The following is a 14,831-nucleotide window of genomic DNA, read 5'->3' on the forward strand; positions in this document are numbered from 1 at the left end:
AAACCTACATACATACAGTTAGCTCACAAAGGAGCCAAAAACATACATCGGAGAAAAGTGGCCTCTTCAACAAACACTGCTAGGAAAACTGAAAATCTATATGTAATAGAGTGAAATTTAACCACTATCTCTTAACCTGCACAAAACTCAGCTCAAAATGACTCAAGGACCTAGGTATTAGACCAGAAGCCCTGCACCTACTAGGATAAAATGTAGACCAGTAATCTACCTACATGGGTTCAGAAATTGACTTCCTTAACAGACTTGTAAAGTACAAGAACTAAAATAAAAAAATCAATAAATGGGATGGCATCAAACTAAAAAACTTCTTCACACCAAATGACAAAATCAAGAGTAAGGAGAGACTAGAGAATGGGAGAATATCTTTGCCATCTGTACCTCGGATACAGCTTTAATTCCCAGAATATATAAAGAACTCAAAAAACTTAACACCCCCCAAAAGAAAAATAACCAAATCAATAAATAGGCAAAGGAAGTAAAGAAACACTTCACAGAAGAAGAAATACAAATGGTCAACAAATACATAAACAAATGTTCAACATTTCTAGCAACAGAGAAAGCAAATTAAAACTACACTGAGATTCCATCTCACTACAGTCAGAATGGCAATCATCAAGAATACAAATAACAATAAATATTGGTGAGGATGTGAGAAAAAGGTACACACATACATTGCTGTTGGCACTGCAAATTGGTGTGACCACTCTGGAAGCAATATGGAGATTCCTCAGAAAACTTGGAGTGGAACCACCATTTGACACAATTATGTCACTATATTCCTCCCGTGGTATACATCAAAAAGATTTAAAATCAGCATATTAAAGTGATGCAGTCATATAAATGATTATAACAGCTCAGTTCACAATATCTAAACTATGGAACCAACCATGATGCCCTTCAACAGATGAATGGATAAAGAAAATGTTGTATAAATGCACAATGAAGTATTACTTTGACATAAAGAATGACTTTATGACATTTGTCAGTAAGTGGATGGATCTGGAAACTCATGCTAAAATAAAATAAGCCAGTACCAAAAAGGCAAAGGCCAAATGTTTTCTCTGATATGTGGAAGCTAAGTCACAATAAGTAGAGGTTAAGGGAAAGAATAGAAATTCAGTAAATTAGACAGTGTGGAATGGAAAGAAGAGAGGAGGCATAACTAAAGGAAAGACAGCGGAATGAATCTGATATAATTTCCCTACATACATATATAAAAGCAACACAGTGAAGACCACTATCATGTACATCCAAAGAATGGGATCATAACTAGAATAAGATATAGTTCATGCTTACATAATTATACCAAAATGGATTCTGCTGTCATGTATAACTAAAAGAACCAATAAATAAATAAAAAAAGAACGATGCTTACAGAAGTGACTTTTATACTGATCAAATGAATTCTCTGCATGTTTCAATGTAATACTCGTTCAGACCAAATGTTCTATTGAATCTTCCTACCCTTTGAGTTAAGGAGCTCAAATAATAATGAGCAAACTATTGTGCTTCACTGGTACAAGAACATCAATAGGAGTTTGTTTTTCTCATGTGTTTATGCCGCTAGACATGATGTATAAAGAAGTGACATCAATCATATTTAGTAACTGCTATATCGTCAGCTGCACTTTGCCTTTGTTTTCAATTTGAGAGGTAATACAACTTAGAGGCCAGGATCACAGGTTTGGAAACAGACCTCTTGAGGTTGCCTACCATTTTTGCAAACAGAAAAATTCTGGACAAATTATAAAATTTCACATTTTTAATCTAGGAAATAAGGTTATCAGGGTCTGGTGTTGCAGCTCAGTGGAAGAGCACCTGCCTAGAATGTAGTAAGTCTTAGGTTCAATTCCTAGTGTAGGAAACACACACACACACATACTACACACACATGCACATACAATAATAGTGCTTATTTAAATTGTTCTTGTATTAAGGAATTCAATATATCTAAAGTTTTTATAGTAGCTAATATACAATAAAATATATTAATATTAGCTATTACCATTCATTTAATATTTTGTGTGTCTTTTTTTTTTTTAAGAGAGAGTGAGAGAGGAGAGAGAGAGAGAGAGAGAGAGAATTTTTAATATTTATTTTTTAGTTCTCGGCGGACACAACATCTTTGTTGGTATGTGGTGCTGAGGATCTAACGCGGGCCGCACGCATGCCAGGCGAGCGCGCTACCGCTTGAGCCACATCCCCAGCCCGTGTGTCTTTTATATACTATTCACTCTTCCAAGTCTTGGAAACAAAGCCACAAGGTATTCTTGGTTCCAGCCCTCCATCAAGTGGGTATTATAAACAAAAGTCAGTCACAATTTGTCTGATGTTTTATGCTAGGAGAAATAGGGGTAAAATGAATATATAAAGGAGGAAATTGAACTCAAAATGGAGAGGGAAAGTGGACTATCAAGATATTTATGAGGAGGAAGTAATAGTTGAGCTAAGATCTTAGGGATAAGCCAAAATGTACTAAATGTGAAATATACCATGGAAATGTGTTATATAAGTAGCTTTGCAATAGAAGCAATTATGAAGCCTTTAAGTTTTTTCATAAAATTTATATTTTGCTTATTTAGGTAGAATCAATAATATTCAGGACTCTTCCTACTCATTTAAGTTGTTAATAATTTTCATAAGTCTTTAAAATCTATTTCTTTAGATCCATGCTATTCTGTCTTCCTCAAGAGAACTAAGAAAGAAATAAGGAAATCCTACCATTTCTTAAAATAAGATCCAAGTTGTATTCCTCCATAATTGTGTTTTGCAAGAAGGCAGCATCAGTAGTTAACTACTGATTGCTGAAGTCGCTTTCCCTTAGAACATTAGGAAATTACATTTCCAAATTCAGCTTTTCATTTACATAACACACATGCACTCTTAAACCTCACACCATGATCAGGTTCCTATCTTAAAACTTTAACAAGAATATGTCAAGATCATTGTAATGTTTTGAGCAACTAATAAAAATATTAAAAAAAAAAAACTTTAACAAGACACCAGTCTTGTCAAAGCATAGCAGCAATAGCCACCATCAAATAATGTAAAGATTCTAATTTTACCTTTCTCTAAACAACAAGGTAACATCATACGTCTGTGTGTTTTGATGTCTGCACAGCAACTGTCCATCTTCCTACATTTGCTAAATTGTTATTAAATATTTCTACCATTGGGTGATTTCAAAATACAGACTTTAATGACCCATGTTGGTGTGTTTGTAATAAGAGTTCTGTGATTTCTCCAATGTGCTGCTTTTATGATTTCTTTGCTCCTCTCTCCATCTACAGTTTTTATTTATTTATTTATTCATTCATTTGTTTGTTTGTTTGTTTTTGTTTTCTTAGGACATTTCTTCATTTTGGAGTGATCCCTGCCCACCTCTAAAACCTCTTTATTCCTGCTAAGGTCTTGATGGGCATTCTTTCTCTCCTTTGTCTTTCTTACTTTAATCCCTTCTCTCCTGAGTCATTCCTTCATTTCTTTCTGTTTACTCTCTAAAGCAGGTTACTCAGGCATGTCTATTCACCTCTGTTCCTCTTTTCACAGGGAGTAAAATAGTTGGCAGTGAAGCTTTTCTCTCTCAGCAGTCAACTAGTTCTTTCTGAGGGAAACTAACAGGGCTTCATCGTGCCTTTTCTTTGAAGACACAGGAGGACATGTCAACATCTTTCCACTTTCTTTTAGATTTGAAGTTGCAACCCAGGCCTCTGTCTGTTTTCTTACCCACAGAGATCCCAGATTTCCATTTTCCTTCTACTTACTGCTTTTTATAAATCACAAGAAAAAAAAAAAAAAACTTCACACAGTAAACTACAAAGAAACTAAAAGCAAATTGACTTTTCTTTATGGTCCTCTCTACCCTAATACACACCCATGGTTTTCGCAGTCCAACTTGACCATCTCTGGGTAGCTGCCTCCCCTGTAACTCTGGCTTAAAGAATATAAATACCGCTGATACATTGAATTTTGAATTTTGAGACATTGAATTTTGAATTTTGGTTTGTCATTTATTCATTGTGTGAAATAACATCCAGAATCTGGTAGAAATTCACCAATCCACTGAGCAAAATGAGTAATATTGATAAACATATCTACCCCAAAGATGGTAGCTGTGTAAAATATGTGTAAGATAGGAGATCAATGATTGGAATATCAATGAAATTATCCAATTACTAACTTAGAAATTTATCATATTTCTCTATTACAAGTCAACTTTGGAATTTTTGTATGCTCAATGGAGCAGTAAATATGGTTAATTTTTACAAAGGCAATTAGAAACACTTCTAACCTACCGGAAAAAGGCTGTAAATGACTTCTGGTTTTACACACAGAACCAATCAATTATTCTAGGAATATTTTTGCATATGATAAAGAAATGCTTTATTATTGAGTTAGATTATATGTGAAAGTAAAAACAAGTTAATATGCTATTATTCAGATGCTAATTTGGGGGTTATAGTTTATGTAACCTGGTCAAAATAAATCACCAGAATCACTCACTTATCCATCTTTTATTTTCTGTTTTTTCCTCTTTAAACACTGTTATCTTTCTTGTATACATCTGTGTGTTTGCATGTGTTTCAGTCTCCCAACATTTTTGGAACTGGGATAAACCCTATAAATCACAGATCTACAGCAAATCTTAAATTACTTTTCAGAGTGTCCTAATCTAATATATGGATGTCTGTGGGAATCTCCTGTAGCTTAAAGTTTCGTCCCCCATTTTTTTTCCTCTCTAGTAGTTTCCTTCTTTCAGGAAAAATAATTTTATGTTGTTATTATTATAATTATTAGTGCATACTAATTTTTATAGATAATGGGTTTCATTTTGACATTTTGGTGAATGCGTATGTTCGTTGATACTCACCCTCCTTACCACATTTCTTTAGTCCCTCATTTCTCACCCCAAATCCCAGTTCCCTTCCCTAAAAGGCCCCCTTTTACTTTCATGTTGTTTATTTGTTCTTGTTGTTGTTTCTAGATTCAAAATAAGAGAGAAAAAAAAATTTGTCTTTCTGAGACATTTATTTCACCTAACATGATGATCTCTAGTTTCACTCCTTTTCCTGCAAATGACACGATTTTATGCTTCTTTATGGAACTTACATTCTTTGTACACTTCATTGTGCACATAGAGCACATTTTCTTTATCCTCTAAAAAAGGCGGAGATGAGGTTGCTCACACTCACCACTTTTACTCAATATAATAATGGAAACTTTAGAGAAAGCAGTCAAAAGAAAAAAATTAAAAGGGAGGGAAGGAGGAAGTCAAATTAACCCTGTTTGCAAATGAACCACACCTAGAGAACCTTAAAGAATCCAGGAAAGTCTCTTAGAACTGAAGAAACTAATTCAGGAAAATAAAATAAGAATATCTAATCCAACTTTTTTAAAAAAATTGGTAGCTTTCCTATACACAAGAAATGAAGTCACTAAGAAATTAGTCAGAAAAAAAAAAACATTTCTATATACAAGAGCCTCAAAAAAATACCTGAAGATAAACCTAATCAAGTTGTTGAAAGACATCTACAATGAAAAATATAGAATATTGAGGAAAGAAATTAAAGAAGACATTAGAATATAGAAAGACCTCCCGTATGCATGGATTGAGGAATTAAAATTAGTGCTTTATTCACAAAAATGGTTTCTAATGGCAGCCACCAAGATTGTTAGAGGCACTGTTCTCAAACACAAATTAACGTAGATAGCAATATCTTAGTATATGCAAAAACCCAGATCACTCTTAAGAGATAACTCATTTGGAGATAGAGTTGATATTGTGACATGCACATTATTTTTGTGTTCTCATCCCCACCTATCTTTTCAGACACAACTTGCATGAAAATCTCACTCCCTTTCTTTTTAATCTTTTTTATCCTGTTACAATTTATTTTCTCTGAAATGTTCCCTTTGGTCTTGAGATTTTTGTAGCTATGGTTCCTTAAGAATTGCATGCTATTTTAACATTTTGTTAAGGTCTGACTTCATTGCCAGGTGGTGAGGACCATTAAGGCAGGAATTTTGCCCTCATTGATGGCGAGTTCAAAGCCTCATCATTCTGCTTGGATGTGGAGGCTATTTAATAAATGCTGGTAATAAATAAGCAATAAAAGCATAATGCTAATGAAGCATTCTTAGTCATCTCCTTGCAATTTATCCAGATAGGACTCTAGACCTGTAGTTCTTTTGAACTTCAAGAAAGCAGAAATCTTGGTTGTTTGTAAGGGATAACCTTTGAGTTTTGACTCCCTCTGCTTTTATAAGTGACTATGTTTCCTAGCAGAATCATGCTCATTGGTGATTAAATGGTGCAGATCTAAGGTTTCTCATCTGAACATGTTATACAGCATAAATTTATAAATTAGTCATCCAATATTCTACATCATTTATTTAGGAAGGTAATAAAGCCAAGCTTATGCATTACTTTTGCATATTTGTATCATTATTAGAGATTAAAAACTCAGTATTAATTTCTAATTGAAAAAGCAATGACATTGTAGTCTTATGAGGAGAATTACATTCAATTTAGATATTCCTTTACATCAAGATATTCTTGATTTTGCTTAGTTGCATATTATAGACTTCTCTCTTAGGTATAAACATCATATGCCTTGTTGGTCTGTGAGTAAGACTATTTCAGGTTTATGTAGTTCTACTTTAAGTAATACTATATCTTTGTGTATTTAATCGTAAACTAAGTATGTTTGCCACTTCAGAAAAGTTATTTTTAATTTTTTTTTTGCATGAGATGTTTGTTTACTCTTCAATTACTTAAGAGTTAAGTGCCTTCATTGAATCTCCAGGTTCTTCAAAATACAGACAGGCCAGTTTTTAGAGTAAACAGTGAATATTACAATGGAAAAATTGATTTGTCTTGTTCTATTATAGCTGCTGCCAAAACAATTGGTGTCGGTGCTATTACCACTTGTTTGGAAGGAAACTGAAGTTAGGAAGATAAAAATGAAGCTTACTCCAGATGTAGAAGAAAATTTTTCCAGTGTTCTGTGAATTTATTACCTGGAGGAAGTCTCAATGCATCACAATGTGTTTCTTTGGCATGAGTTTTAATAGTGTAGGGATAAAATGATCTTTTGACTTACTGACAGTCAATTTGATTTTTCCTTAATTCAAGCCATCTCTGAATCTCAATGGGACACAATTATTACATCAGTTTCAAAATCTTTACTACTATCATTACAGAGAATTGGTCTTGAGAGCTTATTTTTTTTTATTGGTTGTTCAAAACATTACAAAGCTCTTGACATATCATCTTTCATACATTAGATTCAAGTGGGTTATGAACTCCCATTTTTACCCAAATTACAGATTGCAGAATCACATCAGTTGCACATCCACATTTTTACATGATGCCATTTTAGTGACTGTTGTATTCTGCTACCTTTCCTATCCTCTATTATCCCCCTCCCCTCCCCTCCCCTCCCATCTTCTCTCTCTACCCCATCTACTACAATTCATTTCTCTCCTTGTTTTTTCCCCATTCCCCTCACAACCTCTTATATGTAAGTTTGTGTAACAATGAGGTTCTCCTTCCATTTCCATGCAATTTCCCTTTTCTCTCCCTTTTCCCTTTCCCTCCCATCTCATGTCTCTGTTTAATGTTAGTCTTTTCCTCCTGCTCTTCCTCCCTGCTTAGTTGCTCTCATTATATAAAAGATGACATTTGGCATTTGCTTTTTAGGGATTGGCTAGCTTCACTTAGCATAATCTGCTCTAATGCCATCCATTTCCCTGCAAATTCATGATTTTGTCATTTTTTCATGCTGTGTAATATTCCATTGTGTATAAATGCCACATTTTTTTTTTATCCATTCATCTATTGAAGGGCATCTGGGTTGGTTCCACAGTCTAGCTATTGTGAATTGTGCTGCTATGAACATCGGTGTGGCAATATCCCTGTAGTATGCTCTTTTAAGGTCTTCAGGGAATAGTCTGAGAAGGGCAATAGAAGGGTCAAATGGTGGTTCCATTCCCAGCTTTCCCAGGAATCTCCATACTGCTTTCCAAATTGGCCACACCAATTTTCAGTCCCACCAGCAATGTACAAGAGTACCCTTTTCCCCACATCCTCGCCAGCACTTGTTGTTGTTAGACTTCAAAATGGTTTATTAACACCAGCTAAGATGAAATGACAGATTATAAATACTTAAGCTTTTTTCCCTGAAGATGTTACTGTAAATTTTAAAATCTACTTCACTTACAATGGAGCTGCAAACTAATTTTTCTAACTAGTATTGATATGGGAGTGTATATCATGGTACATAACAATCTTCCATTAAATTTATCCCATTCAAGAGGGAACAACATCAGGTAAAGCCTATGGGACTCTTGTGAAATATTAAGGAAACATTACATTGTAAAACTCATGATCAAGGAAACAACCCATATTAAATACTAATTGGTAATTTTTTAAAATATTATCTTTCTTCTTTGGGAAAACAATAAAAAATATCTACTCCCTTTACCACTAAATTCTACTCATGCTTTATTAAGATGATGGCTAATATTTCAATACCAAAGACAACATCAAGTTCAGTGTCTGTTAAAATATAAATTTTGCATAATGTTACTGGATATGTGGCAAAACAGTTCTGTCACACAAGGGGGAAAAGCAGAAGAAAATATCCAAACTGGAGGGGATAAGAATGGGGAAGTACAAAAAGTACGGGCTTTCAGTTAGGAAAAATAGTGATATAGCAATCAGAAAGATGATAGGGAAACTACACTATAACAATATGAGTGTTCTTATTAAATTGTTGCCCTTAATGATGCAAGAATGTAGTGGAAAATTTGTGTTTGTCATATGTAACCTAACCCTTTTTAATAGAAATATTACATACAAACCCAGTTTTCATAAGAATGCACATTAGAATTGAATAGAACACAAAAATTAGATGTCATCTTAGACTTAGATTTATTCATTTACTTTATGAATAAATCCATAAAATAATCATACATATTCTGGAAAAATGAATAAATGGATAAATATTCTGCCTTAGTATGTGTGTGTGTGTGTGTGTGTGTGTGTGTTTGTGTAGGCTTATATGTGAATCCATATGTAACTAATTGAATCTTTAAAGCATCAGATTTAAATTAGTTTCACAGGATAAAGCTTACATGAAATAGTCTACATTTATAAATTAATAAATAAATATGGAATAAAGATGAAGTTTATTTTGGCATTAATGTAATTTAGCGTGTAATTTATTGTATTAATAATTTATAATGAATTATCATTTACTCTCATGGTACTATGCATAAGCACAAAATGAGATTTTTGAAAGAACATAATACACATAATGAAATATCAGGAAGAAACACACTTTAAGTATCAGACAAACATGCAAAACAAATTTTATGGGAAAGCTACTGGTATTTGTATTTTATTTAATTTTTTTATATTATAATACTTTATATTTGGATGAAAACTCTAAATAAATTCACATATTAAAACAAAACATTTAAAAAGTACTAAAATTTAAAAAAAAAAAAACTTTTTTTTTTTGTTTGTGGTACTGGTGATTAAACCCAGAGCTTCATACATGGTAGGCAGGCACTCACCCATTGAACCACACCCCAAGTTCCACATGATGAATCTAAGATCAGCATGATTTTGTGGCTTATTTCTTGGCCCACTGTTTACTAAGACAAAGAAAAGCTGTAACTCAGGTCTTCTGAGTAGTCCTCCAGAAATCTTTCTCAATGATGACATATGTTCCCTAAGAAAAGCACCTCCAAGATTTCTCTTCTATAAGCAATGGAACAGTTAATGCATATATGAACAGATATTCAGTGAGTCTCTAGCAATTAGATAAATGCAAATAAAAATTACACTGAGATCTCATTTTAATACAGTCAGAATGGCAATTATCAAGAATACAAGTAACCATAAGTGTTGGCAGAGAAGTTGGTGGGACTGTAGATTGGTGCAACCACTCTGGAGAGCAGTATGGAGATTCCCAAAAAACTAGGAATGGAACTATCATTTGACCCAGTTATCTCACTGCTCAGTATATACCCAAAGAATTTAAAATCAGTGTACCACAGTGACACTGTTGTATCAATAGCAGCACAATTCACAATAGCTAAACTATATAGCCAATCTAGGTGCCCTTCAATAGATGAACAGATAAAGAAAATGTAGTATATATACACAATGGAGTATTACTCGGCCATAAGAAAGAATGAATTTTTGACATTTGGCAGTAAATGAATGGATCTGAAGAATATGGTGCTAAGTGAAATAAGCCAGTCCACCAAAAAAAAAAAAAGAAAGAAAAAAGAAACACTGAATGTTTTCTCTGATATATGAATAAAAATGGAGTAGACAAAGGGAAATGAGGGAAGAAAGGAAAGATGGGAAAAATAAAGAGAGTGTAATGAATCTGCCATAACTTTCCTATGTACATATATTAATATACTACAGCAAAACTCACCATTGTGTACTTCTACAAGAAATTAATTTAAAAAATAATTACAGATAAATTGCAGAAAGATCACTAGATGCAAGCAATCAAGAGGTGGGGAAAATGAAGGGGAAGGAAAAGTAATGGGATCAGAATTTTAATGACATATTTCATCCTTTTTATAATTTTTCCAGAATGGAATCTATTGTCATGTATACTTAAAAAGAACCAATAATAAAAATAGATGAAGAAAGAGAAGGAGAAGAAGGAGTAAAAGAGGAAGAAGAAGGGGCAGGGGAGAGGAAGAGGGGAAGAAGAAGAAAAGAGAAGGTAACACTCATTTGCTTCACCCCAGATTTTAGAGATATTAGTGTGTCTCCATACACAAGTACTCCTTTCACATTTGGAATAAGATGACGAATTCCATCTTCAGAACTTGCTCCATGCTCAGCATCTTCACTGCTGCTAATGTAAAACATGGTTCTTCTTATCCAGATACTTCAGAGGTCACCAGGTGGACCTGTGCTTCCCCTGCTGCCTCTCCATTGTCCGTTTTCCATAACTGGACAACATCATTTTGTTAACTTAAATTATTTTATAGAACGAGTCTGTTTAAATTTCTCTTATATTTCACTTTGTACCCAGTATAAATTTAAATGTTCTCTTACAGCCTTTAAGGCTTTTAATGGTTCAAACCTTGCCAACCTCTCTAAACTCATTGCTTTCCAATTCTTTTTTTTTTTTTCAATTTTCTCCATTTACCAAAGCATTGCTAAAACTCACCAAGACTGACAAAACATCAAGGCTTTCAGCTTTAAAGTCTTCCTGAAATTCACCGCAGATTTTAATATGGCTTCTTCCCGAGTATTTGGGATGCAGTTGAAATGTTGCTACATGTTACAGAATCCTACCATAACTTAATACAATAATGACCATGTATTACATAGCTCACTGTATTAACATCATAGTATTTATTACTACCTGAAATTCTTATTGCAATGTAAGCCCCAGGAGAATAGGTACATCATCTGACTATCTCTTCCCTGTCTTTTCAACTCCAGAATAGTTCCTGACATGTGTCAAGTATATAAGAAAATGCTGAATGAATGTATTATTGTGATTATATCCACACAACAAATGGAGAACATATAATTTCAAGTTTTCTTTATGTAAAGGTCAAAAAATGGACAAAACTGGATTTTGTAGCATAATTTTTCAGGTTCACACACAGGGAAATAGTAATTAAGTATGGCACATCAACCACCATTCAAGCTACTGAAACCTTAATTGACTTCATAAAGGAACTTGCTTTTAAAAAATCATGCTTGCACATTTATTTCTCAAAATGAATAAGAAGCAATGTGAAACACTACCCTATATAGAAACACAGTCAGTAGGTAAATAAGTCAAGGAGGTGGACATGCTGAGAACTTGGACCAAACTATCATTTATCAAATAAAGCTTACTATTGTAGAAAGATAATACTCCTGTATGAGACACTTTTCATGGGAGTTAGAATCACCAAAGAATTATAATATTTACAAAGCATGAGAGCATAAAATGATATTCTGGTAATATTATTAAAAGCTAAAAACTCTTGCAACTCAGTAGTAGGGCTCTTTCTTAGTAAGCGTGAGGATTTGAGTTTGTTTCCTATACCACTAAATATAAACAAATAAATTAATCATAAAATTGATAAATGTTTTCACATAATAGGCGGGCACCACATGCATATAGCACAAACACACACACACATATATGCACACACATACACACACATACACATCTGTGATGCACATATGTCATAAATTTACATGTATTAAATCCTGAGGAAATCTAAGGATAATTTTAATATGTATGTCATATACAGTACTAAGAAAGCTAAAATAGGAGAGATACTATTTTGTTCCATTGAGGAAAAGAGAAAAATGGATGACAGTTATAAATATAACCAATCCACAGAAATAAAAAAGAAAGAAGACTGGCAATACAAGCTTGTAATTTCAGTGACTGGGAAGGCTGAGGCAGGAGGATCACAAGATTGAGAATAGGCTTAGTTACTTAGCTAGAAAGTGTCTTTAAAAAAAATGGGGCTGGAGCTGGGGATGAAGCTAAGTGGTAAAATGACCTTGGGTTCAAGTTCAATCTCCAGTAACCAAATAAAAAAAGAAAGAAAAGAAGGAAGAAAATTATCATAATCATCATTTGAAATGAGACTTCCTTATCAGGAGAAATGGGGAAATAATATCCATAGAGGATCCAGAGTGTGCCACATTGTACCAGAAACTTCACACAATGCTTTTGCATTTTTTTTCCATTTACTTGTCACTTCTTACAGTAATTCTATGAAGGATATAACTTAACCTAATAATTGGAAAGAAAAATATGTAATAATATTAATAACATAAGAGATCACATAACAAATTCTCTGTTAGACCAAGATGTGAATATAAGTTAGTATGACTACAGAATTTTCATTCTGCTTACCAATTAATATTAAATCACATGATTTCATTATATTGATCAACTTTCTTGACCCATAATCCCATCATTTTAAATAGATGTCATGCAGTAAATTTTTTGAAAAGACTGCAGTCTGCTATACCTGTTTATACCTCACCTATACTTTTATCCTTTTTCCAATTGTTGTTTATTATTATAAATGCAACAAATATGAACAAGTACATTTTTACCTATAGCCTCCTTAAAAAATGTACAAGAAGATAGTCTGCGTTTAAATAATTTACCCAGAATTCAGTAGAAAATGGAAAGCATCAAACAGCCACGTTTCAAATAAAAACTACTCAGAGGTATGTTTACTAACATAAATTCTAAGACTTAGAGTCAAGCAGAATTTGACAGCAGTGTGATAAAGTCCTAACAATATGAGCTGAAATGTTGAAGAAGTAGCTAAAATAGCTATTAGAACTCTTCCTTAAGTTAAAAAAGGGTGTCACTGTTTAGAATTCAAAGTACCAGAGTATAATGGCTAAAAATAGCATCTGGAGAGCAGGATTAATTCCCTTCTTTACCTGTCTTTTCATTCATTCTACAAATAACAGTTGAAAATGTTGTATTCTAGGCATTGACTTAATGTAAGGAAAGGTGTATATTTGTAGATGCCACATACCACAAAAAATGCTTAATTAGCTACACATTAACAAATACTTCCCACACCCTCAAGAAGAGAAGGAAACAAAGACTAAAACAATCTACATGCTGTGTTAGATTTGCTTTTAAACTTTTGTTCATTTTCAGGACCTCATCTTCCTGAAATATGAAGTAGAGATTTTGACAAATCATTATCCCTACAACACTCTCTGAAGACATCCAAAGTCTTCCATGGTCAAATTTGTTGTTTTGCAGATCCACTGATTAGCTGCAAAATGGAAGCACAAACTCTATATGTTTCCCAGGCTTAGATCATCCATTGAAGCCACCACAAATTGATGAACTTCAAAAACTCCCTCTGTCATAGAATTCACTAGCTGAAAAACATTGGTTCACGTGACATCCAAGGTTTTACCATACTATGCATGCCACAACACAGGTAGGTAGGTTTGTCTTAATGTATGTCCTCTACACACTGCTGTCCAATGATTAAAAAAAATTAAAACCTTCTTTCTCATATTTCATTCCACATTCCTTTGTTCAATCAGTCAAATTATATTGGAGATGACTTTCAAATCCTTATATGTTCACTAATCCTACTGTCCATTTCCTAAATTTCTTATTTTCAGGTTTCCTCCCTAATCCATCTGATATCCTAATTTCCACATCAGACTTCCTAGAACAAATCTAACCAAGGTCTCCCTGGTGGGTTATATCACCTCACAATCTAAACCAACTTAGTGTTTTTTATCTCTGACTTCTTTCCTGAGAGTTCTTGAAAGATTTTCTTCCTTACACAACATACACATCCACAAATATACAGTTTGTTCTCCCTGAACCTGATATGGATTTCCACTTTGCTCTAATGTCAGATATGCTGTTCTCTGTTGTTTCCTTCAGGATCTGGCTGATGAACACCCATCTGAGCCATGAGATAGCTCTGTAATGCCACTTCCCTAATGAAATCTGTCAAAATCCTCAGGCCAAGTGCTCCATTGTCAATGTGTGTAATCACTTACTATAACAGTTTCCACACTTTATTTCTTTTCTTTGTCTCATACGGCTAAAATTACCATGGGAGTACAGAGTGATGTTTTTTCTCATGTACAATCATGTACCCCATAACAATGTTTTGTTCTGTTACAGAATCTACAATAGTGGTTCCAATAACATTATAAGGGATATGAAACATTCCTATGGCCGAGTGGCACATAGCCATTGTAATGAGGTGGTACACTGTGGGACTCATGTGGGTACAGGGATGCAGGTGTA

The 14,831-nt window shown here is 33.7% G+C and overlaps 1 protein-coding gene across 3 annotated transcripts in view; it reads right to left on the reverse strand.

Moving 5' to 3' along the window:
* Luzp2 (leucine zipper protein 2) overlaps positions 1-14,831 on the reverse strand; it is a 477,121-nt gene that overhangs the window by 185,391 nt on the left and 276,899 nt on the right. The window lies entirely within an intron of this gene.

Source organism: Urocitellus parryii, chromosome 4, assembly GCF_045843805.1.
Source record: "Urocitellus parryii isolate mUroPar1 chromosome 4, mUroPar1.hap1, whole genome shotgun sequence".
NCBI lineage: Eukaryota > Metazoa > Chordata > Mammalia > Rodentia > Sciuridae > Urocitellus > Urocitellus parryii.